The sequence below is a fragment of the Hemicordylus capensis genome, chromosome 5 (assembly GCF_027244095.1).
Source record: "Hemicordylus capensis ecotype Gifberg chromosome 5, rHemCap1.1.pri, whole genome shotgun sequence".
NCBI classification, from domain to species: Eukaryota; Metazoa; Chordata; class Lepidosauria; order Squamata; family Cordylidae; genus Hemicordylus; species Hemicordylus capensis.
In genome coordinates, this window is record NC_069661.1 from 96,947,271 (window position 1) to 96,968,436 (window position 21,166).

At 41.8% G+C, this 21,166-nt stretch overlaps 1 protein-coding gene and 1 long non-coding RNA gene across 4 annotated transcripts in view; one reads left to right on the top strand and one right to left on the bottom strand.

Annotated features, from left to right (window-relative positions):
* LOC128328388 (uncharacterized) overlaps nucleotides 1-21,166 on the bottom strand; it is a 54,127-nt gene that overhangs the window by 15,288 nt on the left and 17,673 nt on the right. The window lies entirely within an intron of this gene.
* Nucleotides 197-21,166, top strand: part of LNX1 (ligand of numb-protein X 1) — a 135,843-nt gene continuing 114,873 nt past the window's right edge. The window contains exon 1 of one of the 2 annotated variants that reach the window (XM_053258318.1): nucleotides 197-373. The gene's annotated coding sequence lies outside the window, so the exon portion shown is untranslated. Of the gene's footprint in view, nucleotides 374-17,861; nucleotides 17,971-21,166 lie in introns of those variants that run through there. The other variant, XM_053258320.1, reaches the window with a different exon arrangement.

Sequence of the window (21,166 nt, forward strand, 5' to 3'; positions counted from 1 at the left end):
TAAAAAGGAAGGAATCACTCCTTGCAGTTAGCACGACTGTTCGCCTAACACTGTGTACAGGCAGGCACATGCAGCTCACTTGCCTCTGGGATACATGACAGGTCGGGTGCGGCTGACTGCTGCTTTAAATCACTCAGGTGTGTGCAGCAAAGTTTGTCTTTCCAGCCATTTGTGATGTCACACATTTCCTTGTGTAGACCAGCCAATTAAAATTTTCTTCCTGCAGGTAGCAGATTGGGAGCTGCAATGCACTGTTGTCGGGCTGAATTTCTGTTAAAAGAACACTGATTTCTTTTTTTCATACAGTGGATGGGACACACTATATGACCCTGTCAATGAAACCTAACTCAAGTTGTAAACACTGATAACAAAGGTGAGTTAAGATGTTTTGTTCTGACTTTTTCATTGTCGTTCAACTGGCTTGGGGTCCTGTTAACAAGTCTTAAACAAAGAGAAACTCATCGAGGTGAGCAAATGTTTTCACATTTTTAACCAGGATAACGGACCAGCTTATATAGTTATGAAGGGAAAATATAGTCCAACTGTAGTGATTATCTGTTACTTCGCAACTTTTTGCTTCAGTCTCTTGTTGCACATTTTATTGTGGAAAAGTCCTTACAGTTGGGTTGTTTGTAACATTTTGATTAGAAGATTTCATTCACTGAGGCAGTGATCTTTTCACTAGTCAGTGTGCTAGTGACACTGACTAGCACACTGTACTAGCACACTGACTAGTGGAGGGTAAGCCTTAGGAGCTTAGTAGATCGTACGTACAAGTAACAAAAAATATGGAGTTCCATGCTATATGAAGATGGCAGCCTTTGCACTGATTACTCAGCAGTATTCCCGGTGAGACTAGTTGAGAAGTAAGTAGTTTAAGGATTATGGTTTTCAAATTCATCTGGGATTACAGGGAGAGTTTCTCTTTGGATAATTTTGAGTTCCCATTTTCTCAGAAACGAATTAAGCAATGTCCTTCTGAACAGCTATTGTGTTGTTTTCTGTTTCTCTCGATTGGCAAAACCCTCGCGTAGTTTATACCGTAAAATCTCACTGAAACCTCACACGCAAGATCTTGTACAATAAAACTCTTTCTTGTGCTTCCTTTTCTTCTAACATGTTGGTAAGCAAGCATGATAGAGAACAAGATTGAATCTGTGGTATGTAGCTGACTTTTCTTTGCACAGAACTTGCCCTAGGCGTGCAATGGGGGGATTCTGTGTAAAATACTTGGGTTATTTGCTTGTTGGCTTTGAGTGCTTAGTCATAGTTTTGTGCAATGCAGTGGCTGAAGCAAGGCAGGTGTGTTAGTATGAGCAAAGCTACTCTTGATCTTTATTTGGTGTAAAAGCAGTGAAACAGGCTTGCACAACTTGTGGCTCAGAAAACGGAACAGAAAGTTATCACAGCCCACCAGAGGCCTAATAAATAAATGTTCTGTTTTTGTAGATTACTGAAAACTACAAATAAACAAACCAGCCTGGTGAAGATAGTGCCAAGCATTTTGCAGGCACCTGTATGGGCCCTATATTTTGGTGGATTACAAGTTGTGCAGTTAAATATATCCAAAAAGTTAGGGTTCGTGATGATAATTTTATCTGGCTAAAGATGTTAGTATGTGAGATGTTCTATGTCAGATAAGCCCTTCCCTTTCTGTTACTGAAATTAGGGGTGGGGGAGAATTAACAGTTCTTATTAGTAAGAAGCACTTTACTAATCTAGTACTGAGATCAAATAAAGCTCAGTTAAGTTACAGTTTGTCAAATAAATGTCATTGTTATTTTTAATGACCCCCAATTTAATATAAATAGAGAAATTGAATTAAAGATTATTGTTTATGGTATAGAGTACAATTTTACAAAGATGGTCTGTTTCAGGGTTGCCAATACTGACTCAGGCTATTTCCCCCCAATATTATTCAAAACATCAAGCCATTAAAATCTCCAACATTGCTTTCAACAGGCTCCTGGATGGCACCACTATGTAATCGCTCCTACCATATTAATTTCTGTTGGGCCTCCCAGACCCCTACAAGTCCTGCAGTTTTTCCTTTAACTCTGATGGAAGTATGAATTAATCAATCAAAGATGGTTGATTAACACGTCCATATCTCAAGTGCTGCATCAGTATAATGTAGCCATTGGCTGTTAAATGAGAGTTCTCATCATCATGTGTCGTGCCTTGAATGTGCAGTTTTAGTTTCCTCCATATATTTTAATTGGCATTTAACTGACCCCAGTGCTCTTTTAGCAACACTTTTAAACACACCACAGAACAATGAACTGGTCATAGCTCAGGGCTATGAACTGGGTCATATGAGCAATGAACTGGGTCATAGCTCAGGGCAGAGCATCTAGCATACAGAAGGACCCAGGTTCAATCCCTGGCTTCTCCAGGTAGGACTGGGAAAGACTCCTGCCTGAAACCTTGGAGAACTGCTGCCAGTCAAGACAATACACTGATGGACCAATGGTATGACAGTATAATGCACCTTCCTAACAGGAGTACAAATTATAGTACCAAGTGGCACAGGTTGGTGGGGGGGGGGAAGTATTACATATTGTATACCCCTTTGTGGTCAGTTATTAGCTCAAATGTGTCTAAGAAACTAAAGTTTTTATAATATAAAACTAAAGTTTATATAATATTATAATATAATATAGTATTTTGTATTCTGAGCATTTTTTTTTAATGTTCCAAAAATATAAATTGAAACAAGCCAGAGAAGCATAACTGTGAGAGAGCATTTTCTTGCCATCTGAAACTATTCCTATTTATGGTTCCTGTTGCTAGGTCATTTTTATTCTCTTAGGACTTCCTTGCATCATCTTTCCACTTGTTTCAGCACTTTTAAATATATAGGGCTTTCCCAAACGTGTCTGCGTGTTAACTGCTGAGGACCTTGATTAGTCATATAGCACTGAGTTGAGAAAAGAAATGTTCCTGGGTCTAAATACTGTGTGTTTATCAGTAAAGAAAATAAATATACTATGTGAGAATCCTGCAAAAGGTCCAGTGACTCCCCACAGGATAATATTTTGGTGAGAAATTCAAATAAATTGCAAAATCAGGAGAAGAGATTAGGTTCACTATATTGCGTTGGAAAATGTTATACTGTGCAGAATGTAAGATCACCTAATAAATCACAAGTATTTTTTAGGCAAGAAATAAAGTCAAAAATCTTCCCAAGCTATGCACAGTGTCCAAAATATCAGTTTCTGGCTGGCCTTTTCATAGTGAGATGTGCAGAACTCCATCATTTTTAGTACAGTATATCCACTTTGCATTGAAGCTCCCCAAAATGCAGATATGATTTTTTAAGAACACATTTGACATTTCTCCCACTAAGAAAATGTGCACTCATGGGTGTCTGCAGGACTTTTCCCAGGGAAGCAGGCAAAGCTGCTATCCTAAACCCCACTAACTTGGGAGTAAGCCTCACTGAATTGAATGGGGAGTTCTCCGTCTGGATTCCCATATGTGCACTGCCTGATAGAGTTCCCCGCTGCATGTGAAAGAAAACGGGGACACAGGAGGGGTAAAACTAGTGAATGCAAAAGACGGAGCAGATTACCTTGAATAAATAAATGTTTTTTAGAATTTAAAAACACAGAGAGGAAAAGGGTCATAAAGAAAAAGGAGAACAGCTGTTTACTAGGGCCGTTGAAGAAAATACAAGAAACAATGGGTTCAAGACAGTTGATGTTAAGCAGATTTGGTTTGATTGGCTGAGATCCTGACTACCCAAGTGCATGTGTAAAGAGGGACTGGAGGGATGTGACTGGGGCTCACACGCAACTCCTTCAGTCCCTCGACATGTGTGCTATTGTGCAAGTGAGAGGAGAGCTAGTCTTGTGGTAGCAAGCATGACTTGTCCCATTAGCTAAGCAGGATCCACCCTGGTTGCATTTGAATGGGAGACCACATGTGAGCACTGTAAGATATTCCCCTCAGGGGATGGAGTCACTTTGGGAAGAGTAGAAGGTTCCAAGTTCCCTCCCTGGCTTCTCCAAGATAGTGCTGAGAGAGATTCCAGCCTGCAACCTTGGAGAAGCCGCTGTCAGTCTGTGTAGACAATACTGAGCTAGACAGACCAATGGTCTGACTCAGTATATGGCAGCTTCCAATGCTCCTAAGTGGGTGAAGTATTCCCACTCTGCCTGTGCTCCAGAAGTGACCTGGAAAAGATGAAACCTCACTGAGGACTGGGGGAGTTGTGACCAAGCCCCGGTTGTGTCCCAGCTGTCTCTCTACACACAGCTGTCTCTCAGCTCTCCTGTTTCTGTTGTCTTTTTAGTGGTGGTTGGTTGTTAGTTTTTTGGGGGGGGGGTGTTATGGTGTTTTATGCTTTTTATTGTTTAACTGGTTTTAAGGTTTGATATGTGTTTTTAATGGATTTTATTGTATTTTAACTTTTATAAACTGCCCTGGGGTGCTTTATGAAAGGCAGTATAAAAATTGGACAATAAAATAAATTAATACAGCAAATATACTTTGGCAGTCAGGATGTCAGCCAGTATCAAGAAATATTCCAAACAATACAGATGGTGAAATTTATTTGAGATTCTTACAGACAAAGCCAAGGGGTAATTTTTAAATTGCGGATATGTACCCGGGTACAAATATGAGGCTGTTCTCATGCGTAGGCAAAAGCGGTTTTGCCTGCACATGAGAACCACCAGGAGCTGCATGGTGGTTCCAGGGGGCCCTGGTCAATATTTATTTATTTAGCACATTTTTATACCGGCCAAATCGCACGTTCTCTGGGCAGTTTACAACAAAACTATAAGAACAACAGATAAAAAGATTAAATCATTTCAACAATTAAAATTTAAAATGTTAAAACTATTAAAACACAATTAAAACAATATCTAATTACAGGTGAAACTCGGAAAATTAGAATATCATGCAAAAGTCCATTAATTTCAGTAATGCAAATTAAAAGGTGAAACTGATATATGAGACAGACGCATTACATGCAAAGCGAGATAAGTCAAGCCTTAATTTGTTATAATTGTGATGATCATGGCGTACAGCTCATGAAAACCCCAAATCCACAATCCCAGAAAATTAGAATATTACATGGAACCAAGAAGACAAGGATTGTAGAATAGAACAATATCGGACCTCTGAAAAGTATACAGTGTACTGTGCTTGATTGGCCAGCAAACTCGCCTGACCTGACCCCATAGAGAATCTATGGGGCATTGCCGAGAGAAGGATGAGAGACATGAGACCAAACAATGCAGAAGAGCTGAAGGCCGCTAATGAAGCATCCTGCTCTTCCATAATACCTCATCAGTGCCACAGGCTGATAGCATCCATGCCACGCCGCATTGAGGCAGTAATTGCTGCAAAAGGGGCCCAAACCAAGTACTGAATACATATGCATGCTTATACTTTTCAGAGGTATAATAAGCCACTGCATGGTCAATATTTGCACAATATAAGTGGAAAATCATACATCACCAAGACCTGGCAATGGCTTAAGAATGGCAACTTGAAGAAAGAAACAGAGGGTCTAATATTGGCTGCACAAGAACAGGCACTAAGAACAAATGCAATAAGAGCAAAAGTAGAAAAGTCAACAACAAACAGCAAGTGCCAGCTTTGTAAAGAAGCAGATGAAACAGTGGACCGCCTAATCAGCTGTTGTAAAAAGATCGCACAGACTGACTACAAAGAAAGGCATGACAAGGTAGCAGGGATGATACACTGGAACATCTGCAAAAAATACAAGCTTCCTGTAGCCAAAAATTGGTGGGACCATAAAAATGAAAAAGTTGTAGAAAATGAAGATGCAAAATATTATGGGATGTCCAACTACAAACAGACAAACATCTGCCACACAATACACCAGATATAACTGTAGTCAAGAAGAAAGAAAAACAAGTTAAAATAATCAACATAGCAATACCAGAGGATAGCAGAATAGAAGAAAAAGAAATAGAAAAAATCACCAAATACAAAGATCTACAAATTGAAATTGAAAGGCTGTGGCAGAAGAAGACCAAAATAATCCCAGTGGTAATTGGCACCCTGGGTGCAGTTCCAAAAGACCTTGAAGAGCACCTCAACACCATAGGGGCCACAGAAATCACCATCAGCCAATTACAAAAAGCAACTTTACTGGGCACAGCCTATATTCTGCGACAATATCTATAACAACAGCAACAACATTGACAATAAAATTCAGCCATCCCAGGTCCTTGGGAAGGACTCGAATTCTGGATAAAACAAACCAGTCAATAACACCTGTCTGACTGTGTAAATAATAATAATAATAATAATAATAATAATAATAATAATAGTCCATTTCACCTAATTTTAAAACCCAGGTCTATTTGTGTAATGATTAACTGGGGGTAGGGAGGAACCGACAGGGGGCTTTTCCAGACTTAGCTTGGAGATTGATGAGTTTCAGCTCTGATACGACCTCCCTTTTTGCAAGCTCAATGTTGGGGTTATAAACTAACAAGATGGTGGGGGGACAAATATCCCTGGCCCATAGGGGTGAAATAAAAGGCATACCAAGAATGTTTTGTTTTTCACTATATCCATATAGTTCTTCTGTAGCAAAGACATGGGGGAGAGGAGAAGAAGGCAGATGGCAGAGGGCTCAGGGGCCCATCCTTAGATCTTATCCCAGAGCTCACTTCAGCTCTGCTACACCCCTGAGTTAGGATCTCATAGTTATGGGTAGGGAGATGCATCGGTCATCACAGGCTTCCAAAAGATGCCAATAACAATCAGGCAACAACATTCCATGTGGCATTCAGGATTGCAGTTGACCTGCTAGCTGGGGAAAGAATCTCATGATTCCAGCAACAATATGTTGAGATTTGGGGGCTGATACAATATCCCCCAAACAGAAGAGATTTTGAGAGAACATGACTGAATCCAGGGTAACTAATAAGCAACAACTGTGCATTTGCTGTGTTGTACAGTATACGGGTTGTCTAAAGGCCCCAAATAGTCATTATTTCCTATATGAATCCTGAGAATTATAGTTCTATGAAAGGTTTAGGAGAAATTTTCAGTATCCACACAAAACTGTAATTCATAAGATATTGGAAGAAGCCATGACAGTTGATTGAGTTTATAATGTAGATGTGGCCTGTGTGAAGGGCTGATGAGTACCATTTAAACCTAGATGGACTTGTGTTTCAGAGGAAATCTTTGTGGTCTGGTTTTTTAAAAATGTGAATGTTAATTTGTACTCCAAGTTCAAAGTCAAGTCCAAAATAATCAGAAAAGGATATCTGCATCTGACTGTGGCAATAAATAGATCTGCAAAATGCTCTGTTTTGCAACTGCAGGGCTGCTGCTATGTTGTGTGTGCTGTTTTGGGGGTGACTAGGCTTAATGTTTTACATGGCAATACAGTGCATGGGTTTTAAAATTATTAATTGGCACTCAATTTCATGCATGGCTTTATATTATAACCTGCCTGAGTCGGGGGGATGTAAAAGGCTCAAATTTCTATTTGTGTATCAATAAGTTTTGGATATGTGTTATTATTTTTATTATCTGCTAACAAATAGGCCACCGTTGATGCACAAAAGTTGACCATTATATTGTAGCCGCACTGTTCTTCTGAACAGAAGTCCCAGAAACTCACATTAGTTTAACACAGTTAGTCATTTTGTCCATCCACGGGGTGGCAGATAATTCTGCCTTTCAAATTTTAATAACCTTTTCATTGTGAGGGAAATGTTACCAGTATGATAATCATTATATAACAAACTATGAATGTTCTCTGGCATTGTATTTCATGTAATGGCAGTGGTGTAACACTGTTCCTTAAGAGTCTAATTACATGACAAATATGGACATGGCTGTTAGGGCGTGCAATCATCTGCAGGATTTAATCACATAGTTAAAAAGCGCTCAAGCAATGCTGCATTTATGTGCAGCTTTAACGATAACTGCCACTTGAATGGAGTAATTTATGAGATACCTGAGCGCTTTGCAAATATTTGGTAAATAAACCAACATGTTACTTTACAGACAATGAACAATTATGAATTCACTGCACATATAAAATAACTGTCACTTGGAAGTGTTTACTTTGGCATCATGCTTAGAGAGGAGGAGCAGCTAACAGAAGTCGCTTTGTGGAAGCCAATTGAAACAGTTTCTCTGCCACAACTGCTCCAACATGACAGACATAGTGCAGAGAGAGTCCCACTATATGGATCATTCCCACTGTATAAATAGTCTTCAAGATGCTCATCGACAGTGGTTGCTGGTAGTGCTGAAAGAAAACCTTTACACAACAGGACTGATCTAGATCACGAACTGTGCTCTGTGGTATAGATACTGTGCAGAGGTTGTTTCAAGCAACATTCTTGTCAACCATTATTATTATTTCTTGTTTACACAGTCAGACCGGTGTTATTGACTGGTTTGTTTTATCCAGACATCGAGTCCTTCCCAAGGACCTGGGATGCCAGAATTTTATTGTCAATTGTTATAGATATTGTCGCAGAATATAGGCTGTTCCCAGTAAAGCTGCTTTTTGTAATTGGCTGATGGTGATTTCTGTGGCCCCTATGGTGTTGAGGTGCTCTTCAAGGTCTTTTGGAACTGCACCCAGGGCGCCAATGACCACTGGGATTATTCTGGTCTTTTTCTGCCACAGCCTTTCAATTTCAATTTGTAGATCTTTGTATTTGGTGATTTTTTCTATTTCTTTTTCTTCTATTCTGCTATCCCCTGGTATTGCTATGTCAATTATTTTGACTTGTTTTTCTTTCTTCTCGACTACAGTTATATCTGGTGTATTGTGTGGCAGATGTTTGTCTGTTTGTAGTCGGAAGTCCCATAATATTTTTACATTTTCATTTTGTTCAACTTTTTCAATTTGATGGTCCCACCAATGTTTGGCTACAGGTAGCTTGTATTTTTTGCAGATGTTCCAGTGTATCATCCCTGCTACTTTATTATTATTATTATTATTATTAATTTATTTGGTTTCTATACTGCCCTTCCAAAAATGGCTCAGGGCGGTTTACACAGAGAAATAATAAATAAATAAGATGGCTCCCTGTCCCCAAAGGGCTCACAATCTAAAAGAAACAGAAGATAGACACCAGCAACAGTCAGTGGAGGTACTGTGCTGGGAGTGGATAGGGCCAGTTACTCTCCCCCTGCTAATTAAAGAGAATCTCCACTTTAAAAAGTGCCTCTTTGCCAAGTTAGCATTGAGCGTGGCCTGGGGAGAGATTTGAGATGGCTGCCACTGCTTGTCTTCACAGCCCCCACCCACCCATTGCTTGCTCCGCCCACTCACATGCTGCCCAGCCATTCATCCTGCCTCCCTTTGCTGGCTATGATGTCATCTAGTGACATCACCACACAGCACGAGCATTCTGCCCCATCCCAATGAGAACAGGCACCAGTGGAGTAAGGTATAATTTTTCTGCATCATGGCTGGGAAATGGACACAGGATGGGTGGCCAGATGGCTCAAGAGCAGGCAGCATGAGTGGTGGGGGTCATGCCCATGGGATGCAGAAGGGCATGGCAGGGTGTGGCCCCTGGGCATTGGCAGCCCATGAGCCACTATCCCCCTATACCCCCTATTGCTACGGACTTGTAATGTCTACTTTAGAATGGTGATTCTCAAGCTCCAGTGTAGGTACTCTTGAAGTGTTCAGGTATTTGTAAGAGGTTATGTGAAAACAATTCTGTGAGTTGGTTGGTTGGTTGGTTGATCGCATTTAAATACCACCCTGTATTAAATTTCTAGACAATTTAAAAATTAACACAACAACTGAAACTTTAAATCATATAAAGCAAATTAAAATAACCATCAATAAAACTTTAAAACATTATAAACTAAAAGTCTCATAAAATGTGTGTTTTCAATAGTTGCTTAAAAACAACCAGAGATGATTTCATTTAAGGGCACATTCCAGAGTCCTGGGGCAACCCTAGATAAGGCCAGATTTTGGGTAGCCACCAAACAAGCCAGTGGTACCTGTAACCAGACCGCCCACGATGATCTTAATGGCTGGTGGGTTTCATAAAGAAGAGGGTGCTCTCTTAAATACCTGGCCCAAGCTGTTCTGGGCTTTATAGGTAATAACCAGCATTTCGTATTTTGCCCAGAAACTTATTGGCAGCCAGTGTATTTATTTTTTAAAAGGAGTAATATGGTCTCTTTAGGTAGCCCCAGAGACCAGCCTGGCTGCCACAATCTGTACCAGTTCAGATTGCCTATAGTTGCCCAATGTATAGTTGCAGTAGTTAAGCCTGGATGCCAGCATATGCACCAGTTTTTTAAGGTCATCCATCTTGAGAAATGGAGGTAGCTGATAGGGATGTGCACAAATGTTTGACGGGGCAGGGAGTCGTAACTTTAAGCAGGAGTAAAGCAGGCCCTTACCTGCTCCTTGACCACCTCACCACTTTTCTGGGTGCGGCACCTTGCCACTCAGAAGTCCACCACCACCACGTGCAGGTTGTGGGTGAAGCCCCGCAGCTGTGCACAGACTTCTGAGTGGTACAGTGCCTGAAAGAGTGGTGGGGAGGAGCAGGTAAGGACCTGCTTTGCTCATGCTTAAAGGTACTGCCCGCCCCCCCTACTGGAAGCGCCAAATCGATTTGTGCATATCCCTAGTAGCTGAAGCTGATAAAAAGCACTCCTGGATCAATCTGAGATATCAAGTTACACCACCCACCCTCCTAGCCTATTCACGCTACCTAATTATACCACTCACCCTCCTAGACTATTCACAGAAATCCGCCATTCGTCTCCTCCCTGCAAATATCCCACATGCACCCCTGAGGAATAAGATTTAGGCCTGTGCCGCTAACTATTCAAATCAAAATAACAGTGATTGGAATATAATTTAATCTAAACCTCTGCTCATTCTTCCCAACAAGTTTCCCAACAATTTACTATGATCAGACTCCCCCATCTTTTCACTGAAATTGAGTCCAGAACGTTGGTCATCTTGAAATTCCATTTGCAATGTATTTGGGTATGACGCCATGCAAGATGGCACTATCTATGTCCAGTGGTGCTGTCACCATCTTGGATATGCTCAGATATGTAGATGGTGAGGATGGTTATGCAGGTAACTGCCATCTTGGAAACATACAGGAATATGTCCTATGCCCTTTTTATGCACATAAAATATAAATGTGGCAGTTCTGCAAATTATTGGCCTGATGAAAGCCAACCAAAAAGCTAAGTTAACAAAGATGGTTTGGGTGGATTAAGACTGCATGATTCAAATGGGGAATTCAGTTCATTTCTAGAGTGGCTAAGAGATGAGAATTTAAAAAGGCCGCAGTTCTACTGCAGACACATCCAGGATGATGTGACTGTGGACAAGTCATCCGAATTTACTACATGGCAGCTGACCAGTGAGAGAGGTTCATGTGTGAGAGCATGAGCCTCTTTTAATAATAGGCCCATAGAGCAAAGGCGCCGCACAGATGTACAGTATAATTGACACAACGCACTTAGTTAATAATCACATGTACTATATTATACAACTGAGCAGTTGACTCTTATCTCATGATTGTGCTATGGGACTTCTAAAAACTGCCTACAGCTCCTTGGTTGATAACCAGTCTGATAGCTCCTGATGAACTGATTGGATGAAAAACTTAGCCCTGAATCTATGAAGCAATAACAAACAAAACATTTAGAGAGTGAACCAAGTTTATAATCCTATGCACAATAGGCTTGTAAAGGAGAAAGGAAGAGTATAGAGCTGTGTACAGTGTATATTGTTTTACTGATGGTTTTATTGATATGAGCCACCTTAAGGGCTGTTAGAGATGGCATATAAATGTTCTGCAATATTTCATATATAGAGTGTGTGTGTGTGTCTGTGTCTGTGTGAGTTCATTCACACAATCATAAACTGTTTTCCACCTGGGCTTAGGAGCTGTGCGAGCTCCCAATTTTCAATTGTGCGGAAGCAAGGTAGGAGGAAAACCTGGGTAAAAGTGATTGTGTGGAAGCAAGATAGGATGAAAACCTAGGTAACTTTTCCTCCTACATTGCTTCCAAGTCATTTCTACCCAGGTTTTCCTCTTACCCTGATTCCACACAACTGAAAATTGGGAGCACCCACAGCTCCCAAACCCGGGTAGAACACAGTTTATGATTGTGCGAATGACTCTCTCTCTCTCTCTCTCTCTCTCTGTGTGTGTGTGTGTGTGTGTGTACAGACACACACAAACACCCCTCTTGTCTTTATGTTGGCAAATATCTAGAAAGAAACACAAGAAAAACACTAGCAATAGCCACTGTCTATGCCCCCAGCCTTCTCTTTCCTTCATTTTTCTCCAACTTTGCTCCTCAGCATACTGGGAAGTATAATTATGAGAGGTGTGCTATAAGTACTCTAAAGCAGGGATTCTCAATGTTGGGTCCCTAGATGTTATTGGACTTCAATTCCCATAATTCACAGCCCCAGTGGCCTTTGGTTGGGAATTATGGGAGCTGAATTCCAATAATATCTGGAGACCCAACGGTAAGAATCCCTGCTCTAAAGGAACTCATTTTCTAAACGCAAACTCATTAAAAGGGTGTCCTGACATGAATATGGGTGTCTTCTGCACCACCATCCAGGATCCATTTCCAATCAGACACCAGACCTTCTGGAGTCTTGCTCAATAGGAAATGGATCCACACATCACCCTTTTTCCTTGTTCCTGAACACTGCAGCAAGCATGTTCTGAAAGTCATGGGAGCCACATATCTCATGCTTTCCAGCTTCCCCATAGTGAGCATGTATCACCATGGCTTCATTCTGTGTTGTGTTGTGCCAGGGAGCAAAAACCCATCCCAGGAACGTCAGAAAAATTTGAAATTTCTGGACCTCAATATGTACTGATGATGTCATTACAACACAGCAGGGTATAGGCACCCAATAAAATTGCCTGTCCTTCAAGATTGGTCTGGAGTCTCCAGGAACTAGCATCTATCTTCAGGTGACTACTGAAAACAATCCTGGGGATATGAATGACTTGATGGTAGTGGGGAATCTCCAAGAACAGTTTCAATCAGATCTGGCAACCCTAGCACCCAGTCTACTCAGGATCCCGTCTGGAGTGGATGTCCAGAAAACCAATAAGTTTGCTCCAGATTAATCCAGAGTGGACCCAGGCAGGTCAGTCCATCTCGAACACCATGGCTGGCTTCAGATGGGCCTGTGCCTCTCACCGTGATGGCAGGTGTGGATTTCTTCTGTTATAGCATTATAGACTGGTCTAGTGTGTCCCCATCAGTTCCCTACATAGCATTGCAATACTACATGGGTCACTGTTGGGGGGGGGTAGGAGTGTGCAGAACCAATTGGACCAGTTCAAACCAAACCAGGCCCGGTTCGGATAGACCTGTTAGCCCCAGTTTGCCCTAGGTCAGAATGCTTGTAAAGAGGAATCTGGTAAGAAATATCCTTTACAAGAAAAGGGGATTCTCAACTGTAAAGGGGGGTGGAAAGGAGGGAGGGGTACCTTACCTGTGGCGGTGAGGCAGTGATAGCTCTTCTAGGCCTTACTGGTGCTCCCCCCCCCCCACGCGCCGCCCGCCACATACTGGCCGGAACCAGACCCCAGCCGGCTTGCGCTGTTGCGGAGAGGTGCCTACCTTTTCAACCCACTTATAGAGTTAGGAGTCCCCTTTACAAGCATCCCGAGCCAGTTCGACCCAGTTCGCCTGCATGAACTGAACCAATTCCTGAACCGCCCAGAATGGTTCTGTACACACCCCTATCGGTGGGACACACATCATTGACAGCAGTTTAAATACTGCTGATGGTGCTGCCGGGCCACCAAAGTTGAAGGAAATCTGTGTCTGTTGCTACTACAAGGGGAGGGGTCCCACCTAGCTGGCAGCTGCTGGTTGCTAGCTGGATGCAATTCTTCCCAAGCGGCCAAGGCAGACATCAGCAGTGGCTTCCCCTGAGGCATACAAGGGTGCACTGCCTTGCGCTAATGTTATTCCTGACTGATATCCCTGACTGTTATCCCTGTGCTAATGTTATCCCTGCCAAGCAAGGGTATCAATGACAACAATTTTGATTCAGTGCATGGCTGTATATAGAGGCTGGTGACAATATTACCGTGCAAGTGGGGATGGTTACTTTTTATTCCAGATTAGTGGTTTGTTTAACCTGGCTACCCAAATGAAAGGCTGCATTATTAATTCAATGTCTGGGGAATAACTACAGCTTTTATTGTTCTTGAATTCCAGGAACCTGAAACACCCTGGATGGGAAGCCCAGCCATCTGGCTTCTTTAAACCTAGCCAGACACAGATGAAAACACAACTGCCTCTGGCTCTGTGTGTGTGTGTGTGTGTGTGTGGTGGTTTTTTGTTTTGTTTTGTTTTGTTTTACAAAACCATTATGCAAAAGTTTCACATGTCATTTATTTGTTTCATCTGGAAAGTGGCCCTGATCTAGGAACAGTGGCTCCAACTCATTCATAGTGGCACAGGGGTTGCATATAGCCATATGCTGCCTCATTTGTATTGCAGTTATATTTCCTCTAAAACCATGAAGTAATGTTGTTATTGGTATGGGTGTGGGTTGGCTGCATTGCTGTCAAGTCAGACAGCTAGGAGTGAATTTCAGAGACCTTGCTTCAAAAGCGCCAAGACAAACACTGTGCCACAGAAGATTGTTGTTATGCCACATTTCTGAGAAATGCTACTTTGTGACTTCAAGTTCTTGTTATTTGTATGTGTTCATTTTAAGTTTTATTACTCTGGTAATTCTTTGGTGGCCCATGGATAGCTCAGTCTGGTGAGCAGTGTGTATGAATGTATTTAAAAACAGATAAGTCATATTGCTGTGCGTGCACTCATAATGTTTTAGCAACAGATACAATCTTTCCTTAAGGATAAAAGTCAGGAAGAACAGATTCTGCGAGTTTGAAGCAGAAGAGGCTATGTAAAGCACACACCAGATCAGTTGTTAAAACTTAAAAGCAACTTTTTCTAATAGCCCCATAAATGTACAATTGAATAAATGAAATTTTATCCAAACAAGCCAAGGTGAATAGCCTACCAGAAGCAGGGGACAGGGAAAAGGCAAAACTGTCCAGGAAGTTGGTGTTCACTGCAAAAGACCTTTGGAGAGCAATGGCAGAAGGAAGCTGGACTCACCTCACAGGAGCCATAACACATGGTGGCTGGCATACAGATTAATCTTACACCAATGTTTCCATGGCATGAGGGGAGGGGCTGATACTCAGCTATCATTCCTGCAGCTCTTGTGCCTCCCGGAACCTCAGAGTCATAGGTTTGGGAGGTACAGGCAACTGCAGAGGAAAGGGAGAGGATCACTGAAAATTGCTTCTCCTCCTTGCGCAATAAAAAACCCAAGCCTGTTGGTATAAGATTAGCCTGGATGTCAGCCACTGGCTCCTATTTTTATATTCATCCTCTTTTCCCATCTGCTAGTTTTTAAGGCTGTGAGTTTAAAAAATGGTTTTGATTTAATTAGAATTCACAAAAGTAGTTTGTAGAACAAAATGAACTTAGTATGGGAGTGGATTCTCTCGTGTTTCCTTGCTTGTCAATGCACATTGCAGCATGGGCATGGAAATTTACACAGAATTTGGTTGCCTACAGAGCCTGACCTTTGCCTGAAACCTCCCATGGAGTTTTGGAGTTAATCGGAAGCTTCTGTCAAGGCCTCCAGTGATTGGCAAAAAGATTTCTGTGTCTCCAGTACATCTCTACTCTTGTCTCATGGCTAGAAATTCCTGATTTTCTTTGCCTTTAGTCTACACACCATGCTTCCTTCTCTGTCTTGTACTGTCCTAATCTTTTCTAATACATTCAGGTTTTTTAAACTAACATGTAAAATTATATTTAAAATCATGAGATATCTTCCATTACTCAGCTCGGTATATTTCTACTGCTCCTCTACTCAGTAAGCAAACAATCTTTTTACTTCTTGTTCCCTAAAGTGACTGGAATGTACCTAACAAATTAATATCTATGCTATCCTGCCTCTTCTCCCTCCATCATCTTGACCTTCTATTGGATATGTTGAAATGAATAATTATTCTGATTGATTATTCCCTCTTGCCAAGTCACATAGGCAGAGAGAATGCTAGTGATTAGCTGTCCAGCTGTGCTAAAACAGCTAAAGGAATAACAACTTTCAGATGTGCTGTTAGCTATCAGAAAGCCAGCTTGCACCTTCAAGGAACTGGTAAAAGGTGAATTTGTTAACTCAACATGTCAAGAGAATATGGATAGCTTAGCTCAAAATTCAGACATACGTCATGGATTAAGGAAATGTGATTTATAGAGATCAGCAATCCTTTGCAAAAGTGGCTGGAACAGAACATTTCAAAAGAATCAAACCAATGAAATGAGTAAACATAACTACTGGGGAAACTAGTAACTTCTAATACTTGGGGGGAAATGCGTTCCAGTGTATACATTTTTGTGCCTAGCCTTGCAGATTAGGTGATGGATTCTTTCCTTCCACAACTACATATTGGGATATCTCTCTAATTAGATCCTGTCTTGGTGGGCTGTCCATTCTCCGGAGCTCAGTTTGTAAAAGTCTTCCCATCGCTGACCCTGGCAGATAGCTTTTGGGTCTAAAAGGCTTCTGGTGGAGTCTCAGTTGACTCTCTGTGTACATCCATGACAAGTCACCCAGCCTCAGCCTTGCACCCTCTCTGCAAAACAGGAATAATGGTGATGTCATCATCTCAGAGACAAGTAAAACAAAACCTGTATATTGACAGGATCAAACATTGGGCCAAAATCAACATGATGGTTCTGTGGAGAAATGTGCAAACACCAACATTTAGGTAAGAATAATCAAGTGTACAAGTATAGATGGCTTGCCTGGTGTCTTAGCGGTGCAGGAGTTGAACAAGAGCCAGTGGTGTGATGCTGCAGCAGCTAAGAAAAACTCATGCACTTGTGAGCTGCATTAACAGAAACATAGTGTCCCGGTCTATCCGCTGCTAACTGGGCAAAGAGGCACTTTGCAATGTAGAGGTCCATAGGAATTGTAGCTGGACAGCCATATCATTTGTATGTTTACTTAAGCAAGTCCCACTGTGTTCAGTGAGGCTTACTCTTAGATAAATGTGCATAGGATTGAAGCCTTAGGTATAGGATCAGGCTGTATATCTGATGACACCCTATGCAGCAGGTTTGCTTGAGCAATTGTGATTTGGCTTGGGCCACCCAGTGAACCAGGTTTTAAGACTGTTCGGAAACTCCTATATTGGGCAGCAGTGATATAGGAAGATGCTAAAAGGCATCCTCTCATACTGCGTGGGAGATGGCAATGGTAATCCCCTCCTGTATTCTACCAAAGACAACCACAGGGCTCTGTGGGCTCCAGGAGTCGACATTGACTCGACAGCACACTTTGCCTTTACCTTTATTGAGAAACGAACCTAGTGAGTACACTGGTTTTCAAGCTCTCTTTACACAAAGTGATGATTATTCAACACTAAAGGGCTATGCTGCCAGGTCAAGAGAACTGTGATCTTTAATGTATGACCAGGCAGCCTGAAAAAAGATTGTACATTCAGAGTAACTTAAATAGCAGTCAGGCAGTTTACATTCTGTAACCCTACCTATTTGCATAATAAGGTTTATTACATGCAGTGCCGTTGCATTTATGAGGGCAATTAGGAGGAGCACATATTTTAAGGAGTAGTTCAGGAGAGACTCTGCACCTGACTTGTTGGTGCCGTGTGACTGTCTACTGCTCATGTAAGGATGAGAAACATGCTGGTAAAGCAGATCATCTCTGCTGGTTGGCGTTGATAGGTGTCTGAGGACTTCTTGCTTGTGGAGCAGTCAAGAACTCCTCTGTCAAAAGTTAACTTTATTAAATTACCCAAGAACTAGGAAAACGCCACGTTATTTTTGGAAAGGGAAATCCTTTGGAGTGGCTGATGCTTTGAAACCTGCTTAAACAGGACATCCCTGTGGAATATATTTAGAGTCAAGGTAAGCTTATTTATATAGAGAGTATAGCCTCAATCTAGCATGCACAGTCCACATAGTTCCATGTGTTCTTACTTCCATATCTGGATAGGAATGCATGCATGCATGTATGTGTAGTTCCTAGCTCAGGTGTAGGAAAGCTTGGCTCTCTAGCTGTTGTTGAACTACAACTCCCATCATCCCCAGCCACAATTTATTGTGGCAGGAAATGATGGTAGTTCAACAACAGCTGGAGAGCCAAGGTTTCCTACCCCGCCTAGCCACATCAAGGCAGATGTGTTTTCATTGCATGCTAATGATTTAATTACATATCTAAAATGTAGAAAATGTGTATTCTTTCTTTGTCATACACAACTGTGGTGGAGGCATTTGTGCACTATGTGCATCCCTATTGTTTAGTGCTGTAATTATTTTCTTATTTAGTATATCTGTTGTCTCCTCTCTGAGGAGAGTTGGTCTTGTGATAGCAAGCATGACTTGTCCCCTTAGCTAAGCAGGGTCCACCCTGGTTGCATATGAATGGGAGACTAGAAGTGTGAGCACTGTAAGGTATTCCCCTCGGGGGATGGAGCCGCTCTGGGAAGAGCAGAAGGTTCCAAGCTCCCTCCCTGGCTTCTCCAAGAGAGGGCTGAGAGAGACTCCTGCCTGCAACCTTGGAGAAGCCGCTGCCAGTCTGTGAAGACAATACTGAGCTAGATAGACCAATGGTCTGACTCAGTATATGGCAGCTTCCTATGTTATTTACACTATATAATGGGTATGTTATGAATGCTTAGGATTTTCAGAACTCTTGTTTTGTTAAATTGCAAATGAGTCTAATTAGTTTTGTTGCAATTCTTTTTTAACCTTGTAAAGTTTTCAATGTCAGTGTGGCAATTTGTATTACTTTTGAAATGAGATTTTGGCTTAATTTATTCAGAATGTTTGCATGTGAGTGTTGCTAGTTAGTACACGCATTAGAAGACATGCACATTGCTTCCCTCCTCCCCCTCTCATTCAGAGAGAGAGAGAGAGAGAGAAAGAAAATACACACACACACACACACACAACTGTGAAAAAGACATCGAGTGGTTTTACTAAGTCTTTTGCCAAAAAATAATTAAAGCCCTGAAGCTTCACTGATGTTTCCAAATCAAAACTTACTTTGTGGAAGAAGAAAAAAACCACCTCTAGAACTCTTGCCTAAGACGTGTGTATGTATGTTATGTATGTTCTTTGGTGATGTCCTAAAAGAAAGGGATTAAGACATGCAATCTTTATCTGTCTTACACAAACATTGGCCACTCATTTGGGTCTTGGAACTGTAGTGTCAGTGAGTGTGAGATAGTATCTCCAGGGCCCAATTTAAAAGGCTGGCTATTACTTTTATATTACACAGGGCTGTGGGGGGAGGGGGGGGGGCATGCTGCTCCAGAGTCCCACAAGATGGAGAGTCTGCAATGTATTGGTTAATAATGACATCATTTGAGGGAGTGCAGGAGGATGGCCCCAAGACTGTTACCCCTCTCTAGGTGGCATCTCAGCAGCTCTGATTATACAATTATTATTATTTCTACCCTGCCTTTCAACTATGACAGCCCTCAGGCTGGCTTAAATGGTTCAGTGTACCTCAGGAAATGCTTCCTTCCTTTATAGTCCTCTTTATAACATGGAAACAGGGTGTGTGGCCTTGTTCATCTTGTTCTGGGTTCTCCTTTTTACTGAGCTAAGTAAGATCAAGGGGTACCTGATCTTATTAGGGCTTTCTCCATGGTGGTACCTGCCCTGGAGAATGCTCTGACTATGAAGATCCACTAGGTCATGGGTTCCCAACCTAGAGCCCCCAGATGTCATTGGACTACAAATGCCATCACCCCTAGTCTCTGACCATTGTGATAGGGGATGATGGAAATTGTAGTCCAACAACAGCTGGGGAACCAACGCTAGGAACCACTGCACTAGGAAAATTGTTTGGTTTCCATCTACCAGGTGAAAATCTGTTTGTAGCAAAATAGTATTCTCATCTACGGACTGGTTTTCTTGCTGTGGATGCTATTTCAATATTAATTGTTTTTTGCTTATTTTAGACTTGTTTAATGCCATTGTTCATAAATTTGTGCTTGATGTTTTACGTTCTTATTGTAAGCTGCTTTGAGGGCATTTTGTTTTTTAAAGGTGATGAAGAATGCAATTCTGTGTGCAATTATTGGGGTGTATATCCCACTGGAGCAGTGAAACCTGCTTCAGAGAGAGATCGAGAGAGAGAGAGAGAGAGAGAGAGAGAGAGAGAGAGAGATCGCGGTGATGCGTGGCACACTGGAGCTACCTGAAGGGTGGAGCCACACAGATGTTGAGCCCAGTCAGAGGCGGTGGTGGCAGTGCTACAACTTTCCTATGTTTCCCAGATCTGGAAGATTACTACACTGCAGCTGTACTAGGTGTGAAAGACACAACTTCCTTGTTCAAGGTGTAATCATCTTTTGGCATTGATCTTGGATCTGCAGCTTAATTATTTTACTTATTTATTGAATTTTTATACCGCTTCTCCCAGTTTGGCTTTAAGGCATCACCTGAGTGTTTCACTCAGGGTCAAACTGCCCTGGGAGTTTCTAAACCTGCAATTCAACACATTCTGGAGCTGGGGGCCTGATCAAGAGGCCACCTTTACGAAAATAAAGGACATTACCTCAAATGTCCCAGTTTTACACCTCTATGATGCCAACAAGCCTACAATGGTTAGTGCTGATGCAAGCAGTTATGGACTAGGTGGTGTTCTGCTCCAGACAAACCTTCGAATGGCTGCCTTCCTCTGAACTCCCATGCCACAAACTACACTGGAAGCTCAGTTGATGTAGTTTGTCTATAGATGTTGGTTGTTTTACAAAGTGCTGCTGCAGAGGCTGCCAACTAAAGTAGAAGACTTGTATTCAAGGGGGATTTCTCCTCCTTCTGGTTGTCTGCTTAAAATAACCCCCCTCCCACCCAAGTTGCTTTTTGCCCTGCAAGGGAAAAGATATTGGGTTGTATCCAAAGAAAATTAGTCATGACTAAGTATCATTGAAGTCAGTGAGGTGAATTAACCAGGACTGTCTTAAGTCCCATTAATTGGCACTGGCTGACATCCAGACTAATGCTGCACTAAGATAAACATGTTGCACTAGTGCAAGGATAGTTCTATTAAGTTGGTGCGGTGTTTCTGGTTAATCCATTCCTTGATCCA